Raw genomic sequence first — 19,452 nt, 5'->3', positions numbered from 1 at the left:
CGACTTAGTCGCCTCAACGTGGTTCGTGAAGCTGCAGACTACACGAAGATCGTTCCTTTGCCGCTATGATGAGTGAACAAGAGAGCTAAGGAGAAGGAGAAGGAGATGACAGGGTTTCGGAAATTGTCAATTTACGTGAATGCTCTATTTGTCTTTTTCCCTTTTTCACATGTGAAGGTACCGTCTGTCTCTGTCTATCTCTCTCATCAATTATTTGTTTCTCATGGGCGTGTGCACTCACGAGAAGGGGAAAAGGAAATGCATGCTTGGGACTTTTATTACAAGGAAAATCACACAAATGATTTCAGAATTTTGATTCAAAATCTTTGAATTTTTAATATATATTTAATGTAGTTCCTAAATTCATGAAAGAACTATTTTGAACATTCCACATTGAGCATATACCAAAAATATATGGATTATCAACAAATCAAAATAACATTTTACGTTATTTCCGCTATGCAATAATTTTAAATAATGAAAAGAATAATGATGAATGCGTAGTTTTAAATAATCACTTATCAAAAATAAAATAAAATAAAAACTGCAATAACCAATTAAAATCAGCTATTATTTCAAGCTTTAGTGTTTAAATCTTTTTCCCCCTAAAAGAAAATCGTAATATGATAATCATTTAATTTTATGATGTTAACAAGCATAAATGGAGAATACGAAATGGGGACAAAATCAAATGTCGGCAAATGGAATTGGTGGAAGACAAGATAAATCAAACTTGTGTCGGCAAATGGAATGGGTGGAAGACAAGATAAATCAAACTTGTGTCCGCAAATGGAATGGGTGGAGGACAAGATAAATCAAACTTGTGTCGGCAAATGGAATGGGTGGAAGACAAGATAAATCAAACTTGTGTCGGCAAATGGAATTGGTGGAAGACAAGATAAATCAAACTTGAATAAGATTAGATTGCCAGATAAGAGACATTAAACAGAAGTTATCTCATCTGTCAACAGATTACCAATCCTTATGAGCAAAGAAGGAAGTAGATTTATGTCACAATACCTTCTTTTAGCCTTCCAAAAACGCGATATTTTATCCATATTGATTTATATCAACAAAAGATTCTTGTTCATTTTGCTGGGGAGCACGACAAATTTTTTTTGAGCAACCAAAATCACATTATAAAATTTGAGAGACGGCAGTTATCAAGGGCCTTAATACATACATGATGCAAAAATAGTCAAAAGAAAACGTCAGCATTACAAAGGGAAATTGTGTTTGCAAAGTGTGATCAAATCAAACTCCTTTTGTTGAAGTTGAAATTCTAGATTCTCAGAGCTCAATGTAACAAGCAGCATCTTCAAACTGCGGTTAATGTCATGTAACTCCAACGAGTTTCGACCACATCAAAGCTGAACAAGCTCAGGACAATCCTCTAGACAAATCTCGAGCTTTTTCAAGTTGGACAAGGCAACTTCGCCAATGATGGAAGTCCCACAAGCTCTTATGATCTCAAATTCTCCAAACCTCTATAAGTCCTTCAATCTCTGTTACCTTAAGACGATACCAAATTACCAACCTTCATAATGATTTCAAAAATGAAAGATCATTCGTGGTTTTCAATATCCCATTATCTCCTATCCATAAACATAACAAATTTGTTGAAAACCTAGGTAGGCATTGCAAATTCCTACAGTCGAGCTTGAGTTCCTTCAGCTAAGAAAGGCAAATGATACCGAGCAATAGGGTGGTGATCCTAGGACACAACAAATACAATCTTATTAAGTTTAATAGGTTCGGGAGTGGCAACATCTTTATTGAAGTCGAAAGAAAAAATAGATCGATCAGACTTTCTGGCAGTTGTGGTGCCATTGAATTCTATAGATATTCATCCACAATCTTCTTAAAAAGTGGTAGCTTCCCAATATTATCGGGAATCTCTCCTCCCAATTTTGAAAATGCCCCTACCTGTAACTCTTTGAGCTTCTCCAGCATTTCGATGATGCTAGGTAGTTTTCTAAGGGAGCTTTTGCGCATCCTTCATGCTTTCAAATTTTTCATGTTGCCAATTGAATTGGGTAACTCCTGAATTGCTGCACATTAGATCCAACTCAGTTAGTGAATTGAAATTGTCAATCGACTTAGGTGATGATGTTGTGCAACCAATGGAATTGAACTTATTCAGTGATTTGCATTCAACCATGTTGAGGATTTCCAATTTCTTCATCTTTCTCCATTCAGGATCCCTTCTATTGATGTAGAGTCCAAAAGAAGTTCCCTTAAAAATTCTAGTTCCCCCATCTCATCTGGTAATATGCGGAGATGATGATAATCCTTCAAGTTTAAGGAGACTAACCACTTAAGGTAACTAATTGATGGACGGATTTGAACCAAACTCCTACATCCTTCGAGAATTAGCTGCACTAAATTCACATTAAAAGACAAGTCTGGAGTTTCATGCAATTCTTGGCATCTAATTAGATTTAGGACTTTCAATTTCCCAGCACACCAAAAAGAAGACAACATATTTCTCTTTAGGTAAAATTAAGATAACATACAACAAAACACACATTGATTTTATTTGAAAAATCATACCTTGATCTGGCTCCATCCATCCCATTCTTTTGTGTCGTTACCCCATAATAAATCAAGGATTGCTAGCTTCCTCAAGGAGAAATTGGTCAGATCATAATCCATAGGAAAGTAATTCCATGAAAGCCATCGCAACTCTAGAAGGATAATCGTGGTTTGAAGAAAATTTGACCTCTGATAATATTGGAAACGATCCACTTGAATAAGGATAGACACTGAGTCTTCATTGAACTCTCTACTATTTATTTGAGGAATAATGAACTTTTTGTCCACTCCAAGGACCTTAAATTTGAAAGACTTGCTAAGAATTCTTTTATCAAGGAGTATCGACATAGTTCATCGAACTCAAGACATATTGCTTCAATGCTTCCAATTCCATGAACACTATCCCCATTCTGCCAAAATAAAATAGAAAGAAGTTAGAAAAAAAAAACCATGGTTTACAACGTTGATCTCCTTCAAGGGAAAACAATTAAGTCTTCTCCTAACGTTGAAAACAATTGATAAGCCACATCAGTTAGTTCACTTGGAATAATAAATCCACTCTTTAGAAATGAAAACTAAAACAAATATATTGGTGACCAATCTCCTTTTAAAAGGATGAATCAAGTACGATTTACTTGCGTTTTTTCCAGAACATCCAATGCTTGCTCATAAGTCCACACCCATTGTTGCTTCTCTGGTTTCATGCCACTTCTTTCTTGTATAAAATTTCTTCCAATATCTCTTAACCAATCATGCATCCATAATCGGTCATCATCTCTAATCTTTATCAAAGATCTTTGCTGGAGGATTGAAAAAGATTGATGAGGGCAAAAGTTACAGCTTTCCCACATGTGAATCACAATTCTTTTTATCACACCCAATGAAGAAAACAGGCCACATCCAAAAATATATTTCTTTGGTTTTCATTTAATGCCTCAATGCTGATTATCAACTTCTCTTTAACATTCTTCTGAGGAGATTCTTCTAGCTCCTTTAATATGGCATCCCGGTCCTCTATGCTTTTTTCAAATAATAAAGAACCTATGACCACTAGAGCTAAAGGAAAACCGCCACAAATCTTTACTGCTCTTTCAGATTGAGAGACGTATTGTTGCATGGGATAATCCCTTCTAAAGGAAAGTTTGCTAAAAAGTTCAACAGAATGATTAAAATTCATGCCATTAAGTTCGGAAGCCCCATCAACAAGTGTAAGGACTTTGAGAATTCCCTGGTCTTTACTAGTAATAATAATCTTGCTTCCCTAACTAAACCACTCCCACTTCGCGTGAGCGCATGAAGTTGACTTTCATTATCAACATCATCAAGTAGAAGAAGCACTGTTTTACCTTCTTAGTTATTGTTAACACAAAAAAGGAATTTCCTTTGCATCTCTTTCATGTGACAGATAGCTTTCTCTGTTCCTAAAGAAGTTATCCCTAATTCCTTCTTTCTTTTGATAAAGAGGTTCATTTATATACAATTATCATATTATGGCATGATAATTTTAGTACTTAAAGTATGAATTATTCTAGCGATCCCTCCTATAGGAAAATATCCAAGTTTACAGCCCAAAATATCAACAGCTGTTTGATCTTCCAAGGAATTTTGTGAGTCAAATTTATTTTAACAGGGTTGACTTCAAGCCCCAAAACTGCCTGTCAAAATAGAAAAATAAATCTGTCTAGAAATAATTCCATGTCACTTGTGCATAAGATCAGTTCCTTCTTAGCAGAAGTTGATAAAATAGGTTGTCCCTGAGAACTCTTACATAATTTAGAACCATTCACAAAATAAAAAAATCTTCTCAGCATTACTAATCCTTTCTTGTAATCCTTTCTGATTAAGAGAATAGAATACGTAGAATACTCTCTTTCAACACAAACAATTGCAGCTTTTTTATCCAATAAAACTTGCCATAATCTGCAGAACATATGTAGCATGATAACTTGCAAGCTTAAAACAAATTAGGTATTAGAGGAAACGAACACTTCAAGAAATGTTATTCACACGTACAGGATTATTTTTTGCAGTAATTTGTACTTGCAAGCTCATACAGTTCTCTGATACTTTTGCCTCCATTAATAGAATCAAGCTCTGCTTCAGGTTCTTTGGAGTTGCGGGAGAACCCATCCGATTCATGTGTATCTAAGATAATTTAACTCAAAACTGATCAAATAAAAATAGCATGAGCGAACTCAGAAACTGACTACGCAAGTACCAGTATGATCAGGGATTTTGTCAAGTCCTCTACTCTTCATGTGTGCGAGACACATGCATGCCCTAGGACAAGCAAATGACACATAAAGATAATATCTTCCAGATTTAGCAGGGAAAGGAGAATCTAAATCTTGAGAAATCAATTTGAAAGATGCTGAACGTACTGCAAGAAAAGAACTAGATCCTGAGACACTGCCTCTTTTCTGACCTAAACACGGAGGTCTAATCTGTTACTGAAATAATAGGCATATAAGAAAATCCAGCTTCCCAGAGGTCTAATTTTCAAATTTTCTTTGAATTATTTTCAATAAAATCAGACTTAGATCACATTCGAATTCATTACCAACTCTATACAACATCAAATAATAAAATGTACAAAAATCTCAAAATTCTCACTAGGCCATCTCTGCACTTTCTGTTGATCTACTTTAGCAATTATGTTGATCCATGAACTAAGTTGGAAGTGACAGCATTTCCTTCATGGATCCTTTTGGTCAGATCTGAAAGAAGAGCATCTTTGTTGCTTTCGTAACAAGCAGTCATAAATGCAGCTAATGTTACACGATCCACTTTGGTTTCCTTGTCAGTTAATTTATGGACGAACAGTGCTGCCATTCCCACTTTTTTCTCACTGCAAAGCTTCCTCACTAATGTATTCACAGTTCGATCCAGAGTTTATATTCTAATCTCTCCAAAATTAGCAATGCATTAGCAGATTCTTTTTCTTTTTTTTTTTTGCAGTATTCATATGCCAACGTCAGTCGAGTAACCTCGCATGGGGAAAGTCCCTTGTCTATCATTGAGTCATATAATCGACAAGCCTCCTTCAACCTGGACTCTTTGCAAAGTCCGCTGATCAAAGCACAGTAAGTGATACCGTCAGGAAGACATCCATGGTCACTCATCCTGTGGAAAAATTTTATTGCTAAGTTGGCATTCCCATCCCGACAGAATCCACCAATCATGGATGTGTAGGTTTTTGGTAGGAACTAACCCAAGCCTGATTGCTTCTTCAAAATCTTTTCGCTTTCCTTCATTCTCTTTTGCTTGCATAAGGCAGAAATCATTATGGTGTATGTATGTATATCAGGTTGCACAGCAAGTTTAATCATCCTGCTCAGAAGTGCTAGGGCTTCCTCAATGCTGGCCCTCTTGCACTGCTCATTTATGAGTATACTATATGTGAACAGATCAGCTTCCAGTCCATTTCAACAAGCAACCTATATTCAGAGAGCAGCAAGAGTGGATGGCATTGTACCATAAAGACAGCAGTCCCCAAGCTTACCCTCCAAATTGGTACTGGCAACACAAATTAAGCAATAAGCAAGAATAAACATTAGTCCACACACTCAAAAGCCACAGAGACGTGTCGCGACCTCTTTTTTCGGCACCCGCGATCGGGTACGAGCGCCTAAGGAGGCTAATGGCTTGGCTGAATTTATTAAGCCCGGACTCTCCCAAGTCCACCAATTCATGACTTTAATAGTTTGAGTTTTTAACCTATAAATCAATTTTTAAAATGGAGTCGCCACTAATCGATTTGGGGTGGGTTGATTAGAAACCCAAGTGAAGTATCGGGAGAAATACTCACTCCTGCGCAACCAGAGAAATTAGGATCGGGGACTTGATTACACTAGTTAATCACTAATGCCCTTTCGGTACCTAATCTTGTTTAAACCCTAAGGCTTTTTGGATTTTTGAGAGATTTTCCATGCATTTTTGGGAGGAAAAACATTTTTTTTTTTTTTGAGTATTTTTCTCATTTTTGGACATAAAAGGGATTTTTTTGGTATTTTTGGTATTTTTTGGAAAAATACAAGTCTTTTTGGCTTTTTCTGAATTTTTTGCTCTTTTTCTTTTGGAAGATATGAAATATTTTTTATTTTTTTTATTTTTTTTATTTTTCGAAAAATAAAATATTTTTTAATATTTTTTTGATATTTTTGGAAAATAAATTATTTTTTGATTTTTCTCGATTTTTTTAGAAAATAAAACATTTTTCAACAAATTTTAATATTTTTTGATTTTCTGGAAATTAAAACATTTTTTGTATATTTTTTGAAAATAAAACACTTTTTGATTTTTTTAATAAAATATTTATTTTTTATTTAATATATTAAGATAATAAAATAAAAACCGACCCGGTCGGATCCGCAGTTGGTTCCGACCCGGGTAAACCCTAAAACGCAGACGGGCCTTTTTTTTTTTTTTTTTTTTTTTTTTTTTATTTTAAAAACGACGCCGTGGCGGGCGTTTAGAGACGCCCGGCCCGGCCCGACGACCCGACTCCACAACCGCTCCCCGGGCGAAACCCTACCCGACCCGGCTCCAAAGACCCGACCCGACTCCCCCGCCGCGGATTGCGAACCCTACCCGATTTTTCGGGTCCTGGATTCGCTTCGCGACTGAAAATCGCAAACCCTAGGGTTTGCGAATCCGCGGCGCCGGAGACCGAACCCGGGCATTTCGGCGACGGTGACTATGGTAGCGGCGGCGGCGACGAGAACGGGACAATGGAGGGGGCTACCTAGTCAAGACCGGCCACCGTGCACGCAGCAGAGGCAACGACGCCGCACGCACGGCGCTCGACGCCCCTTCGCCTTCCCCAAGCTCGATCTCCCCCTCTCTCTCCCGATCCACTCCTCCGGCCACGCCTCAGATTTCCGGCCACGAGCCCTCGGACCCCCTGAAGTCTCTCAGTGGGTCGTCCGAGGTCTGCGACCTCAATCCGCTTCTCTCTCTCTCTCGAGTTCTCGCAGATCTGGGTTCGCTCACCGCCGGCCTCCCGAAGTCTCGGGGAGGTCGTTGAGCTCGCGACCGACCGCTTAGCCCTTGCTCGCTCTTTGAGTTCCCCCGAAGTCTCTCAAGGGATCTCTGAGCTCGCAGCCTCCTCTCTCGCTCGCTCTTCAACCTCCTCCGAAGTCTCTCAGAGGAAGTTTCCAAGCTCGCGATCTTCTCCGGTGTGTCCATCAACGATGGAAATGCTCGCTATTTATAGGCGAGGAGGTCCGGTCGATGGAGAGGCTCGGCCGGGTCTTTGGCTTGCCAACCGGACCTCCGTGGTCGAACCGGCGTCCCATCCGCCACTCCTCCTTCAGCGCCGCCCCCTTTCTCACGCGAAGTCGCCGTCCGTCCGCTCATCCGGCGTCGCGCCCTCTGTGCGTGTGTTGCAGAGCGGATAGAGGAGGAAGAAGACCGAAAAGGGCTGGGCCGAAGGAGAAGGAAAGTGGGCCGTAGAGGCCCATGCGGAGGGGGAAGAGAGGGAGAAAATGGGTTTTTCGGCTTCTATTTTTCTTGCTGTTTTTTTTTTTTAATTATCTTATTTATCCGAAATAAAAACTTAATAAAATTAACCTACTTAAAATTGAGGTGTCAACAACCGCCCCTCTTTGAAGGTGAGCTCGCAGAGGTTGCATTTAAAGACAACTAATACCTCAATTTTATCCATGCATGCGTAGTAGATTATATTTTACTTGGAACCTATTATTCTACACAAAAAGGGCAATGTAACATTACATATACTAAGACAGATAAGAAGATACCTGTAGCTACTTACCGGGAGTGAGTGAGATAGGGTGTGAACCCCGAGTTTGGCAAGTATCAAGGCGTCATCTTACCCGGTGATATGAGGAGGTTGCTTTTCCGTGGCTCGAACCATTCTTCTGGCCGCCACGGTAAAACAATCAATGGTTTGTCTAGGACCCGAACCTTTCTTCGGTCGCCTTGACGGGAGATTACTCCTCCAAGACCCGAACCATTCTTCGGTCGCCTATTGGAGTAATCGTGGTTTGTCTCGGACCCGAACCATTCTTCGGTCGCCGTGACGGAGATCTGCTCTTCCGGGACCCGAACCATTCTTCGTTCGCCTGTTAAAACAATCAATGATTTGTCTAGGACCCGAACCTTTCTTGGCCGCCTTGACGGGAGATGCACCGACCTTTCTCAGAGCATCTGTTTTGTTGGGGTGTCTGACTTCTGTCAAAGACACTGGTTGGAACCCGACCTTTCTCGGGAGGATGCACCGACCTTTCTCAGGGCATCGATTTGTGGGGCGTCTGACTTCTGTCGAAGACACCAGTTGGAACCCGACCTTTCTCGGGAGGATGCGCCGACCTTTTCGGGCATCGATTTGTGGGCGTCCGACACGCCGAAAACACTAGTTGGAACCCGACCTTTCTTGGGAGGATGCGCCGACCTTCTCGTGGCATCATGTTTGTTGAGGTGTCGACTTCTGTCAAAGACACTAGTTGGAACCCGACCTTTCTCGGGAGGATGTGCCGACCTTTCTCAGGGCATCAATTTGTGGGGCGTCTGACTTCCGTCGAAGACACCAGTTGGAACCCGACCTTTCTCGGGAGGATGCGCCGACCTTTCTCGGGCATCAATTGGGAAGATACCGGACATTCACAAGCATATCAAAGAGTACCTGGATATTCACAAGTACTAACATGAAGGATATTTGGGCCTTTGCAGGCGTCGAAATGGGTATTTGGCTAACCATAGGCATTGAAGGGGTACTTGGAAGATCACAAGTATGAATTCTTGGGGATACCTGGATATTTGTGAAGGTGTCCCACCTCTTGGTAATGGGAATGTCGAGGGCATGCCCCGCTTATTCATAAAGGTCTCTCACCTCTTGGTAAAGGGGAATATCGAGGACGTGCCTTGGATATTTATGAAGGTCTCTCACCTCCGGTAATGTGGGAATATCGAGGGCGTACTCGAGATATTCGTGAAGGTCTCTCACCTCCCGGTAATTGGGAATATCGAGGACGTACCTTGGATATTCATGAAGGTCTCTCACCTCCCGGTAATTGGGAATATTGAGGACGTGCCTCGCATATTCATGAAGGTCTCTTACCTCGGTAAAGGGAAATATCGAGGACGTACCTGAGATATTCGTGAAGGTCTCTCACCTCCTGGTAAATGGGAATATCGAGGGCGTACCTGAGATATTCGTGAAGGTTTCTCGCCTCCTAGTAATTGGGAATATCGAGGACGTACCTGAGATATTCGTGAAGGTCTCTCACCTCCTGGTAAATGGGAATATCGAGGGCGTACCTGAGATATTTGTGAAGGTTTCTCGCCTCCTGGAATTGGGAATATCGAGGGCGTACCTGGGATATTCGTGAAGGTCTCTCACCTCCTAGTAATTGGAATATCGAGGGCGTACCTGAGATATTCGTGAAGGTTTCTCGCCTCCTGGTAATTGGGAATATTGAGGGCGTACCTGGGATATTCGTGAAGGTCTCTCACCTCCTGGTAATTGGAATATCGAGGACGTGCCTCGCATATTCGTGGAGGTTTCTCACCTCCTGGTAAAGGGGAATCTTGAGGACGTACCTTAGATATTCATGAAGGTCTCTCACCTCCTGGTAATTGGAATATCGAGGACGTACCTTAGATATTCATGAAGGTCTCTCACCTCCTGGTAATTGGAATATCGAGGACGTACCTTAGATATTCATGAAGGTCTCTCACCTTCTGGTAATTGGGAATATTGAGGACGTGCCCCGCATATTCATGAAGGTTTCTCACCTCCTGGTAACATAAACTTGAATGTAGCACGAGGCTTACCTGGATGGCCATAGGCACTTAAAAGGGGTGGAACACCTTATAGCCACAAGTGTACAAAGTACTGAAATACTTGGATGAACACAAGTATTTAATGATATGATCTGGGACCGCTCAGTTGGTCCAAGTGTAAGAAAGCATACCTGGGTAGGCGTAGGCACACAAAGTAGTGGAATGCTTGAACAACTGCTATTATTTGGGGACAACTTGGGCAAGTTGAGTGTCATGAAAAGGAAGTACCGGACAACGGTGGGTACTTTGACGATATGGGGATACCTAGACAGCAAAGAGGTATTCCAAGAGATACTTGGTCGTCACAAGTATCAATATTCGGGGACAACTCGGACAGGTCGAGTGTCGAAAGGGAGTATCCGGACGGTGTCAATGGGGTAAGACTCAAAGACAATAGGGATACCTAGACAAAGTAGTAGGTATTCAACGATAAAGGGATACTTGGTTAATCACAAGTATCAACACTCTTGGGACAACTCAAATAGGTCGAGTGTCAGGAAAAGGGAGTATCCGGACGGTGGTCGGTACTCAAAGACAATGGGATGCTAAGACAGCAGTAAGCATCGAAACTCAAGGGACAACTCGAATAGGTCGAGTGTCAAGAAGAGAGTACCTAGACAGTGGGAGGTACCTGAAAATAAAGGGATACCCGAAGGTCGCAAGTATCAATACTCTGAGGACAACTCGGACGAATGTCGAGTGTCAAGAAGAGAGTACCGGACAAAGATGATAGGTACCTTAAGACAAATGGGGATAGAGATATGCTTACCGGCAATATCTCCGCTCTCGAGAGTATGTGTGCTATTTGCACAATATGCACACATGATTGTATATGCTATAAATTCATGAGTTCAAATGAGATTCATGCATGATAATTTTGTCGGGATTCGCATCTTTTGATTTCCACTGGGGAAGATTTTGAAAAACAACCTTTATTTAGAATGTAGATGTCTTGAGCATGCCAGATGAGGGACTTTCAGTCTGAAAGGACTTTTTCGCTTACTCTCATGGAAAATGCTATCCTGACCATTGATGCAGGATTTATAAGGACCACACTATCTCACTGTCATCATGTTAGCAGGGGTCTGAGTATTCTCGCAAACGGTACGACTTTACCAATGTGAGAGGTCTTTGTTAAAACTGTGATGAAGTCTTGGTCAGGGGCTCATCAAAGGGGACCATCAAGGTTGAAGCTGATGGACGAAAATGCTGCACGATCATCTCCCGGTTTACAAGTCAAGAATCTGCGAAAAGAGATAGAGTAATCTTGCTCGTACTTCTTCGAGCGATGCTTATAGACATATGAAATCCTACGTTAATTGAAGTGCCCCTAGTCTCGAAGAGACTTTTACAATGGGATGCAAAGTAGGCTTGATTCATGTGTAAAAAGGTAGAGCTAGTGATTGCCTTGGCATTTGTTACTAGTCTTTCTTGTCGAACGGAGGTTCTATGGACCACAACAACAACTTTTCTTGGCTGCGTTTTTGACTGGGGGGCATTGGCCTTGCTTTTACTAGGCACACTCGCTTTTTCATGCCCCTATTTTTTTTTATTCCAGTTCTTCTTTTATGGGCATTGACCTTGCTTTTACCAGTACACCGCTTTTTTATGCCCCCTGTTTTTTCATTCTTGTCATTAGAGGAACCGGCCTAGACAAGCTCAATCGAAGCACCGTTATTAGACTCTTGAGTCTTCATCTTCGCAGGGCGCTCCGGGGCTATGCCGCTTAAATGGCAGTAACTTATGTTTTGCCTCCATGTGAGGGTGAAATTATAGACTCAATTGGGTTGTACAATTAATACAAGTGCATAGAGAAAGAATTGCTCTTCGTCATTCTAGAGCACTTAAATTAACGTGAGTGTTCATATGCAATAAAGACACCCAAAGATTGATGCAAGTGCAAGCAAGAAAATTTCTATCTCTCTTCTCACCTTGTAATGCTGCTTCGCTTCTAATCGCCCGGTGTAGGGGTTGCTCTTGACGGGGTATGAGAGAAGCTTCACCAATGTATGGGGCTCAAAGGGGTGAGCGATGGAATGCCTCTCACTATTTTGGTTATCGTACCATTGCGAGAGAACTCTTTACCCCGCACCATGGAATCTTCTCGCACTCATCTCACAAGTGTATAGATGGGGGACTGTGTGTAGGATATGGCTTGCCTTTCATCATTCTGACGCGCCTCATCCAGCATGCTCGATTAATCTTGTATTCTTCACTTAGCTGTCTATTCTAATAATCCTCAGTGGAATCAGTGACTTAGACAGACGAAATCATCATGCAAAATTCATCTGGAAATGACATGCAACATTTTGAATATGATGGAGTTTGAACTTTTCAAAACAAGTGAATGGTTTTGACTCAAAAAAGACCCTATTGACAACTTTGAGAGATAACATAATGGTGTTTCCAAGTATGTTAAATTTTGAACATCAAAAGGGTTATTCGCAAATGGGTGTCGATAGTTACTCCTATTGATTTAGGGATATGACACATGAAGGATCACTGGGGTTGGGGATACGATCGGGCATCTCTCGCTTTTGCCCCGTGCGAAGAGAAGATGTACAAGTAGATTAATTAGTCCGGCCAAAATCAAATGTGAGTTGAGGCCCGAAGGATCTCTCGTCATTTGCTTTGGCAATACTTGAGACGCCATTTTGCTTGGGAGAGTTTGTCATGCCTCTCATTTGATTTGTGATTTTTGTTTTTGACTTTTTGATTCGTTATCCTTGCTTTGAAACAATCGAGGTAATCCCGCAACAAACAAGACATGCTTCACATTGATTCGTTATCCTTACTTTTGACAGTCAGGTGATCCTGAAGTGAGATGGGGACACGAAGTCCTATGTCCCTTGCTTTGTTAAGTCAATTATTCTCTGAATTGGCTCCTGGATGACATGTCTTTTTACACGAAGCCAGGTGAATTTGATGTGGGTCATTTCCACGTACTAGCTTGGCCAATATTGATTTGCCTAACCATTGAGTTTGGTTCTTGAGTTGTGGTGCTCCCTGTCAAATAGGGAAAATACGTCAAAAGCGGGTTTAGATAGTGGGAGTATTGGAAACGATACCAAATTACCCTTCTCCAAAGTTTGTATTTGTTGATTCCTAATGATGTTTGAATGTCGATGACAGCCTTTTCGTCTTGGCATAGTTTGACATTTCTTTCGATTGGCCTTCCTCACTTGTGACTATATATGCATGATTGCTGGTCGTTGATTCATCTTCAATGCCTTCCTTCTGTGGAATTTCTCCTTATGTCTTTAACTATAGCATCATTGGGCAAAGGTCATGTACCTCAAGCTTCTATGGAATCTGAGATGGACAATCAAAACCTCTAATTCTCTGATGGCAATTACTTCTTGCGAGAGCATGCGTCTGAATAGGAAGTCAGGTTTCTAGATCCTCATTTTGAATACGGGCTAGAGATCGTTTCAACTGTCTGGAATTCTTCCCTGTTGACAGTAGCCAATTCAAAGAGAGAGAAAAGATCCCCTCCTTGTGCTTCTGGGCTTGTCGAAGCTAGAAGTCCCGTTGATGGACTCACGACATCCTGCCTCGAGTTATCATGCTATGCATGCTTCAAGTTTGATAATATGCATGTGCCTATTACATCTCATCCTTCGTCTCTTGTAGATGGAAGAGAGAGGATGTCATTTTCGACATTATGTTCAGGGAATAGGACTTACCATTTTGAAGCGTGATGATCCTTTCTGTTTGCCCCCACTTTCTTGGAAGAGTGCTTTTGAACTTGGCGAGTTCACATGATGTGCCAGGTTCAAATGTCCCTTGGTCACACTAGGTCAAAGGGGGTGGGTATGATCTTCTGAGACATGAAGTGAGTGAGTTAGAAAGACAAACATGATTTCATAATCTTGTTTTGACAAAAGCTTTTGGCAATAAAACATTTTTTGTTTTCAAAAGTATATATCTTTGGGGGGAAGAAAGCATGAGGAAGCCCAAATTTCGGTATTCTTCTTGGATGATAATTTTTCATGGTTGGATAGCATCACTGGGTTGGTTTGGAGTACCGCTTCATGTTCTTAAAACAAAATATTACAACTGTACAATAGAGTTCTTGGCATGGAAAATACAACAGTAGCACACTAGACAAGATAAGAAACATGAAATTATAAAAACAAGTAAAACCCATGAAAACTCCTGTGTAAATGAATGCTTTGATAGTGCTGGTCTTGAAGCTAAGCGTTTTGAATTCCTCGCCTTCGCAGACTCAAGTATTCGCATGCGATGACTACCTCGTTGAAGTTACCAAGTGTAACCCATGCAGCCAACAATCGCTTGCAGATGTAACTTCTATGAACCGCTTCATTAACTCCTCTTCGGCCAGTTGAGGGTGGGTTTGCATCATGAAAGCCCTCCACCTCCCCTCGCATATGCTCGGAAATCCTCCATTGTTCTTCTTCGAAGTGAACCAAGTTCTCACAAGGCGCCTTCGGTCCGATCCGGCTTTGGTACCGATGCAAGAATGTGGAAGTCAACTCATTCCGGTCCTTTAGAAGATAAATGTTTGCTGTGATAAACCATTGCAATGCACTCGTAAGAGTTTCTTGGAATGCCCGAGTTGTGAACGACATCGGGCCATAGTACCGACTCATTTCCGCATGGAGATACCGCAAGTGGGCCACGGGACAAGCCGTGCCGTTATACTTGCGAAGATTGGGTATCCACATTTCTATGGGGCTCATGATCCTATGAGGGCAAGACGGGCTTGATGTATCTTGGTTAGGCCACTTTGGTTTTCCCACCGCATATCCGTTGTAGTGGTGAATTTTTCTGTTTCGTGGAAGTTGGATTCTACCGAGATTACCCCATTGCTTTCTTCTTGGTCAAAATTTCCGAATGAGGATAAAGTATTGAAGCTATCCTCATGGTCAGAGGACAAGCTTAGTACTTCGTTAGGATCGTGGCGGATAAAGACGTATGCTTCCTCTTCTGACGGGCCGTCATCCCCGGATGAGAGTAGGAAACAGTTATACGATGAATCGTCAGTTTCATTGTCAAAATAACGCTAGAAGTCCTTGGGGTTGTATTCTAGGGCCGGGAAGTCTTCAGAGTTGTACTCTTGGGGATGGTAGCCTTCAAAGCTGTATTCTTGGGAACGCTCGAAGCTTTAGTACGGTGGCTCGTCAGTAGATGCCGAATTGATCTCGCTTAGGCTTTCTTTTCTTGGCCCCCGGTCCGACTTTTTGAGTAAGGCCTTGCGTTTCGCCAGCTCGATTCTCGTCAAGGGGAGTGAAAGACACTAGAGCTTCACCGTCCGATTCACTTCCCAAGTTGATAGGGGTTGGTATTCTTGGACCCTAACTCTTGGAGTAAGCTTGGGGAGTTGTCTTGTCGAGCCCTGGGCCTTGAAATGTGCTCGTGTCTTGGATCTCGTACAAAGGCTCCTTGCCTTTCCTAGTGGGAAATTTCCCAAGAACAAGGTGTGTTCAACCGCCCATTTATCATGCAAGGCTTCATTGACATACTCTTCTCCTATCTCGACTAACGGTTCCTTGTGCTCCACGATCATCGGCTCTTCGTAGGGCGGGGGTGATGTCAAGATTATACTATTGGTGAAAAACATGAATTAGTTCCCTCCGGTTTTAAGGGGACTAATCTTCCCGACAATGTACCATCGCAAGGCGAGGCCGCCAAGCTCGATTGGTACGATTGAATCATCCTTCGAACCAGGTAGGCCTCGTAAGTAAGTCTCGAACTGGGGTATCAGCATACCTTTCGCATTCGGGTGCTTTGAGTTTTTCGGGGGATCTCAATGCCGGCGTAATTAGACAGTCCATGGGATTCGCCCCCGTAGCCGACTTAACTTTTCATGATCTTTTCAAACTGTCTATGGTACCGGGCTATTTTCTCGGCAAATTTGCGGGTGTCATGACGGTGTTTGAGGCAACTATAGAGTTGGGCTCGCCTTGAGTGGATTTCATTTGTCTTGAGAGTTGTTGAAGGACAATGGACATCTGTCCTACGCCGTCTTCAATGTTAATAAGGCGATTTTGCACATCATTCGATCGGGTCCTATTGCATGAGGCCATTCACGAGCAATTGGTGGTCGGCGATTCATAATTACCCGTTCGTGTTGAAAACAATAAATGAGCACGACAAGTAAACAAAGATTGACCCATGGCAATGGTCTAACCGCTTTCTTATTTATCAAAAGAGGATTTTATAGACCGCAAACTTCGACATCTAGAACTTGAAATTGAAAAGACGAGAATGAAATACTAGATATTAAACAAAAGTCCCTAAACAATGGGACAAAACCTTCACAATATTAACACTAAGGGGCACATGAATGCTAATTTATATGTGACGGGGAGCCTTGCTCTTGTGAGGACGGCTGCTTCCTTGGGCTAGCTCTGAGGTGTGCATCCAGTCCATTCCCAAATCCCTCTCCATGAGCTCTGCTTGCTCATGTTGGCTGCTCTCGCTGATCGAGTGAGGGACTAATGGCTTCCATCTTTTCGGGATGCGATGGTTATGGATGTAGGACATGGAGGCGTGGTGGGCTTTTTCTTCTCCCTCAAGCCCTTCAGTACCACAATCCTTTGCGATGGCAGCTGTTCCAGGTTTCCTCAGCGATAGAAATTTCGAATGCATAGTCACGGCTTGTGTTGAAAAGAACTGGAGTGATCATCCTCTTGAAAGGCAGTGGGATCTCCTGAAGGGCTCCATATTGTCGTGCTACCCGATATGGGTAATAGGGAATGGCGCCGGTGAGGCCGAGCAATGGAATTGGGCGGGTGCGTATGTAAGCAAAGTGGGCCCTCTTTTCATGGAACCAACCAGCACACCATTGGAATGCCTCAGGAGTTGGGTCTCTTAGGAAGCTTACCCAATTTAAACAACTTTGATTGGAAATGTATGGTCCTAGAACCATAAATTTTTGTAACGGATTTTCGAAAGCATTTGTTTGCACGATCGCATGAAGTCTCGAAATTCGCTTAGGTGAGAAAAGAACCGAGACTTGTAAAATTTCAGGAGAGGCTCGCATGATTTTCTCCGAGTTGTCTTTAAAACGATTAAATGACAAGAATGTTTCAGTTAAAATCATGTTTACATAATTCCCCCCTCTTAAGATCTGATCAACTATCCATGCCATCTTGGGAGTTATGGCATTTCTTTGATGGGGGAAGATGATGAGCCCGAAAAAGGCTAGGAGGAAAATCTCACTTTTCTGGGTCATAGGCTGATTTTGGAAACATGCATTCATAAATTCCAGTGGGCAGGTATTATGGTTGTTTTCAAGAATTTGCCTCATGACGTGGATTTCAATTCCTAAAAGTCGCGCCAACCCGCGCCACGGGAGGGCGCCTGTCGATGGTTTGACGAGCTTTTTCTCAAGAGGCATTCCAGTGATGATGCCGTATTCTTCCGGGGTTGGGGTTAGCTCAAACCTACCGAATATAAAAGTAATTGTCTTCGGGCACCAAAAATGTGCCATGGCTTGTATGACTTCGGTGACGAACAGTGATTTGAATCAACGATAGGAGATGATCGACTTTGGCCTTCAAGCGCTCTTGGGCAAACTGATCTAACTGACCCCACCATTTGAAGAACTCCGCCTTGGGAGCAGGAATGAACTGGATATCGTCTTTCCCCATCGCATATAAACTGGGACTTGAAAATTTTATCCTAAATTGCCATGGGCCAAATAAAAAGAATGAGTAAAACTAAAGAGATTACTTTTGCTTTTTAAAGAAAAATGGCAAGCACAAAGACATGCGCGTGGGACGTGCGGCTCGATTTCTAACTCGAAGGCTTGGTGAGATTAAAAAGGATATCCGCCCGTCGCAGTCTCGCGTTAGTAGCATATCCTCTTAACCTCGGCTAAGAAATTCGGGGAAAGAAAGGCAACCTCTACATCGTAGCCTCGCGTTCGAGGTCGTATCTTTCTTAACACCATCCTAGAAATCCTATGGCGGCTGTGTCCGGCGGCCAGCTTGTGTGTGCCATGTGTAGTGCTAAAACAAGAAAGCATGCACAACAATTTATAGTCACAAGATAATCTATTTTAAGCAAAATTAAAATAAATTTCTAAGCTTTTGACCCGCATGAAGAAAAAACCTAAGTCGGTGAAGAATTTAAACAAGACAAAAATGGCCTAAGTCCTCAAAGTCCCCGCCGGAGTCGCCAAGCTGTCGCGACCTCTTTTTCGGCACCCGCGATCGGCACGAGCGCCTAAGGAGGCTAATGGCTCGGCTGAATTTATTAAGCCCGGACTCTCCCAAGTCCACCAATTCACGACTTTAATAGTTTGAGTTTTTAACCTATAAATCAATTTTTAAAATGGAGTCGCCACTAATCGATTTGGGGTGGGTTGATTAGAAACCCAAGTGAAGTATCGGGAGAAATACTCACTCCGCGCAACTGAGAGAAATTAGGATCGGGGACTTGATTACACTAGTTAATCACTAATGCCCTTTCGGTACCTAATCTTGTTTAAACCCTAAGGCTTTTTGGATTTTTGAGAGATTTTCCATGCATTTTGGGAGGAAAACATTTTTTGAGTATTTTTCTCATTTTTTGGACATAAAAGGGATTTTTTGGTATTTTTGGTATTTTTTGGAAAAATACAAGTCTTTTTGGCTTTTTCTGAATTTTTGCTCTTTTTCTTTTGGAAGATATGAAATATTTTTTATTTTTTTTTTATTTTTCGAAAAATAAAATATTTTATAATATTTTTTGATATTTTTGGAAAATAAATTATTTTTTGATTTTTCTCGATTTTTTTAGAAAATAAAACATTTTTCAACAAATTTTAATATTTTTTTATTTTCTGGAAATTAAAACATTTTTTATATATTTTTTTGAAAATAAAACACTTTTTGATTTTTTTAATAAAATATTTATTTTTTATTTAATATATTAAGATAATAAAAAAAAACCGACCGGGTCGGATCCGCGGGTTGGTTCCGACCCGGTAAACCCTAAAACGCAGACGGGCCCGCTACGTGGGCTCGACTTTTTATTTTAAAACGACGCCGTGGCCGGGCGTTTAGAGACGCCCGGCCCGGCCCGACGACCCGACTCCACAACCCGCTCCCCGGCGAAACCCTACCCGACCCGGCCCAAAGACCCGACCCGACTCCCGCCCGC

The sequence above is a fragment of the Eucalyptus grandis genome, chromosome 5, assembly GCF_016545825.1.
Source record: "Eucalyptus grandis isolate ANBG69807.140 chromosome 5, ASM1654582v1, whole genome shotgun sequence".
Taxonomy (NCBI): Eukaryota; Viridiplantae; Streptophyta; class Magnoliopsida; order Myrtales; family Myrtaceae; genus Eucalyptus; species Eucalyptus grandis.
Note: the sequence above shows the minus strand (reverse complement) of the source record.